Below are 4,838 nucleotides of genomic sequence, written 5' to 3' on the forward strand. Positions count from 1 at the left end.
ATAATTTTATCAGCTGGAGGAAGGTTGCCCCTGACCTCGCTTTCTTGGGCTTCCCACTTTGGTTTTGTTGTTGTTTGGTGCATTTGCTGAAGTTTTCCTGGCAGAGATAGCCAGCCTCAGCATCACCCATTGGTGCTGCTGCTGTTGCCTTGAAATGACGGCATTTTTCAAGAGCTAATCTAGGGCAGGGATCTGTGGTCTTTAGTTAAGAAAGCATCTGCTTTCTTAAGCATTTTCTTAAAATAAATAAGTGTTGCAATGAGCTGGCAGGTTCGGTGGCAAGGGATGGTCATGGGAAGGGGGTGATAAACCACAGGGTCTGCATCGGGCTGCAGCAGCCTGGCAGTGAAAGCCCTCTCCGGCTCGTGGGCATCCCACGTACGGATACACCGGGGCAGACGTGGGAGAGGGGAGGATGGGGTGTCCGGGGTGTGCTCCGTACCCAGCTGCAGAAATCACCGTCCCGGAGCCACGTCCTTCCCCGTGCATCGCTGCGGTGGCTCTGTCTCTTGCTTCTGGGCTGCCCAGAAAAGAGAGCTGCCGTCAGAAACGTAGGTGAAAACCTGTCTCGGTTTTAAATGTCTGTAATTACAACTGTTGGAAGAGCACAGATGGGTGCAAAAAACGTTGTCGTCTTTATTGATGGCTTCCCATTTCCTTGGCCAGCCTCCATGGGGATGGCACAATTTAGGGAAGACAAATATGACAGAGAGGAAAACATTTATATGCCCTTATTGGGAACAGCAAAAAGGTGTTTGACGCCCAAGAGGGCTCTAACAAAAGGCGAACTGTCTGAGAAATTCAGTCCAGGGCATAGTCCATGTGTGGACCCTCTGCATCCCTGTGTATGGCCCAGCCAAGCCGATGGGGAGATCCCCCGAGACCTCTGCAGACCTTGGCCTTAGACTCCCTGTCTTTTAATCTTAGGCAGCAAGGTGCTGGCTCACATCACGACCTTAAACGAACCCTCGGTGAAACGCAAGTTTTGCAGAACTCTGTTTTTCCACGGAATTACACGGCTATAACGCCGGAGTGAGCCGAGAATGTATCCGCTCCTCCAGCCGCATCATGTCTTCCCGTTTCTCCGCCGTAATCGGTATAATTACGTTAAGAGACGCTGATCTGACACAAATCGCCCCATTAACAAAGGAGCACATCAGAAGGCAAATACTTCAACCTGCCAGCTGGCTGGGAAATGCAGCCTGATAAATAGAGATGTAGAGGAAATTGATTTCCTTTTCGATGCACAACATTTTTTTTCCTCCTTTTCCAGCTGAACGCTCCCACCACGGGCTGGCCCATGGTAGCACAAACCCAAAGACATATTTTATTCTGTGTATTGTGGTACCCAGGCGGGCTCGGGAGGAGGTCGCAGCATCCCTGCCGGGCTCGGGGCTTCACGCCCTCTCCTCCCATGGGGGTTTTAAATAAGAGCAGTTGCAGGTGATGGGTTTTTCTTACTTGATATCTCAATTTGTTATAGACTATTTCCGATATTTGCTAAATCTTCAGAGACAATTCCAGGACTTATAATTATTTTCTAGTAGGCAGACTACCACCGGAATGTCTCCTCGAGAGAGAAAAAAGCTGTTGGTGTTTTGCCCCCCAAAAAATCCCCATTGACAGCAATTAACCTCTCGTCTGCTTTTCCATCCCATTACACCAAAGTGGATGGCGGCAACTCAGTGGTACATTCACTGCCTTGGCTTTGATCGCTTTTCATCTGCCTTAACAAAATTAATGATTTCCAACTAGCCATAGTTCATTAAAAATTCAAATTTAAGAGTGTTCCTTTTACCTCAATCTTGTGTAGTAAAGTCCTGCCATGTAAAATGAAGAGCAGCAGCAGAAGTGTGTGCTTGGCGTTACAACAAAATCAATGAAAATCACTTTTATTTTGCAGAGGAGCGTTAAAATGAAAGCAATAGTTACTTCCAAGCAGGATGGCATTGCAAAGGTATCTAAAAGCTGAAAACCCCAGGAGATGACTGTATAAATATACGGGAAGTTACAGGTTTTGTGGATCATTTTGGCCAAAAATGACATGAAAAGTACACATTTTAAGGGAAAAGGGAAATTTAATATAATTTTATTTTTTTTCAAAATAACTTTGGGGTGATTTTAGTTGCCTTCAGGTTAAAGTACAGGGTTTAATTTGCTGCATTGCAAAGAGCATCCCAGATAACTGCCGGACCACGGAGGACCGGCCTCCTTATGTCTCTCTTTTGGGGACACCCATTTTTTAAGTGCCACAGAAACAGATGAAAGGATTTCAATACAATCTGAGCACCTTGCATGCTTTTTTCTCAAGATAATCTGTGATTTCTCTGTTGAGATGGTGTTTCGCCCCTAATGGGTTGCAGTGGCAGGGGGGGAGGCTGCGGGTGCAGAAGCAGCTGGGGGGTGCGTACCTGCAGGGATGCTATTTGCAGGAAAAAAGTGGGGGGGTTGGGGGGGGATAAGGCTGGGTTTTGGAAAAATAAAGGCAGTGGTGCTCCCCAGTGCCTGGAGAAGGTCAGTGGCTGCAACTCCCTTCTGCAGCGTAAGAAGCAAGGGCTCTGCAAAAAGAGACCTTCAAAACCCCTTTTTTGAAAGCAGAATGATCTTTTGGCATTAAAACAGAAGTGAGCGAGCAGGGGTGAAGCTCCAGCTCTATAAAACACAGCACTTATCCTTTCTTTTCTCCTTTCCTGAGGCACAGAGATACAAAACAGGCTTAATTTGAGCCTTTGAAAAAAAAAAATATCAAGCATAAGTAATCTAGCGCACACACACACACAAAATCTTTCTGTATGTTAATTTTTATGTGCTTTGATTGAAAATGTACACCAGCTCCATCTGTCCTATTCCCCAAACTCCCTACCACCCTGATAGATTATTTCCCATACTCCAATTAATAAAGTAGGGCAGGCAGTGTTCTTTAATTAAAAAAACCACACATCCAGGCATCCTTTTTTTTTTTTTTTTTTTTTAATCACAAGAGCACAGTCCTCCTCAACACTTTGATGAGATGTGCCTTGCCTTGGAAACTCCTAGCAAGAAAAAAAGAAAAGAGGAAGGTGCTTGATGGGGCAGTGATGGGAGCTGAGTGCATCTTGCTCCATCACCTGGTTCCTTTTCGAGGTCCATGCCCTTTTCCCTTCACCTCCCAGCCCCGATGTTTAACCCCCGCAGGAGCAGCCGGGTTATTTTTCCTTCTGATCTCCTTTCTTGTTATCTGGGGTGAATTATTTTTTTTTAGTGTTCAGCTGGTCAGTGTTTCCAGTCTGAAGATGAAAATTCAGGCAGGTAGTGAGAACAGCTGTGGAGCTTCAAAGCCTGATTATAAGCATCTCTGCGATTCCGATCACCTTTTTCTTTGCCTATTTTTTTGTCTCCTTTTCCCTTTCACCTCTGTGTGTGGCATCCTCATGCTGATGAGAAGGCAGCACCATCACCCAGCTCATCCCAGCCCTGGTGTTTGCTTTGCTGGTGCCTCCTTCCCGCTCCTCACCAGCCTCATATCCTGCCGTGTCCTTCAGAGACCCCAAAACCCCCATTTTTCAGGATGCTCATCACATGGCGAGATGGGTGCCTCTCCATCCCGGCTGTAATCCGGCACTGAGGGATGCGCTCCGTACCTCGCAGCGCAGCGGCTGTGAGCCTAGTGAGATGCCTCCCACTGTTAAGGCTGAGCAGCACATCTGGGTTACCAGGACAAGAAATTTTAATTATCTTTCTTAATCAGTGTGATTTCATAACGGCACCTTGAAATCTTCACCTGAAATGCTGCGAGTGCCTTTGAGTTGCCGCCAACCCAATGAAAGGCTGTGCTGCCCTTCCTAAACCGTTTCTGATTCACATTGGAAAGATGCTGCTGTATGCTCCTCTTCCTCGCTGCCTGCCCACGCTCCCGCCTGCCGTCTGCTCTGCCTGCCATCCTGCCCACGCTCCTGCCTGCATTCCTCCTTGACGGGAGCTACGCCGGGACCTCCTTCCCTCTTAGCTTGGGCTCTAGCTTGGCTTTCCCAGCACCAACGTGACCCATCTACATCTCTTCCCCTTTACTTTCTGGATTTGCCTAAACATTTTGTGCGGTGGGTGCTGCTCGCGGGGTGCCCACGCAGGCAGGGTGTCACCCAGTGACTCGGGGGACCAGGCGATGGGCAGCATCACTTATTTTCCGGCTGGGTCCTGCTGTGTGGCAGCGAGCAACGGTGCTGTGGCCACCAGTGGCTTACGGCAGGATTTGTCCACCTGCTGCTTCATTCCTCCTTTTGCCCATCATGCAAATCCTGGCCCTAGCCCCATCCCTGCTGCTTTTCCCCAGGAAATTCATTTCTTTTTGATATCACTCATCACTTTGGAGTCGGTGGCAAGCACCAGCCTCTCCTTAGGGATCCCTTTTTCTCCCATTTTCCCCCGTTGCTGCAGAACTGACACCATTTCCCTGTTGGCTTTTCATCTGCTTTAACCTCAGATTTTTTTTCTCTGCCAGTGCGGCCATGGCGGCCACGTGGCACACCCGCTGCTGCTTTGGTACGTGCCGTAGACACTGCAGTTCGGGCACGTGTGGACCTGGAGTCGCTCAGGAGTGTGGCGTAGCTCGAGAGATGCTCGTGGGCTCAAGCCCATCCCAAAACAGGTCCCTGGGGCACGGTGGAGAGCCCAGCCCACCCGCCCGGCTCACCGGGCAGTTATTTAGCTACCGAAAAAACATTTCTCTGCCAAGGGGCCTTAGGACCGGAGGAATTTGGAGCTGCTAGGGACAGTGTCATCCTGGGGTTTGCTTTTGTTTGTGACCAAGAAACCAAGCTGCAGCACTCATGGCTCTCTTTTTCTTTCTCTCTCTTTTTTTT

General features: G+C 48.6%; 1 protein-coding gene across 1 annotated transcript in view; it reads left to right on the forward strand.

Annotated features, from left to right (window-relative positions):
* The window catches only part of GTF2IRD1 (GTF2I repeat domain containing 1), a gene marked incomplete at its 5' end in the record, with an annotated part of 33,411 nt that overhangs the window by 20,029 nt on the left and 8,544 nt on the right, over positions 1–4,838 (forward strand). The gene's annotated exons all lie outside the window — the stretch shown is intronic.

This window comes from Cariama cristata, unplaced genomic scaffold, assembly GCF_000690535.1.
Source record: "Cariama cristata isolate BGI_N322 unplaced genomic scaffold, ASM69053v1 scaffold18554, whole genome shotgun sequence".
Taxonomy (NCBI): domain Eukaryota; kingdom Metazoa; phylum Chordata; class Aves; order Cariamiformes; family Cariamidae; genus Cariama; species Cariama cristata.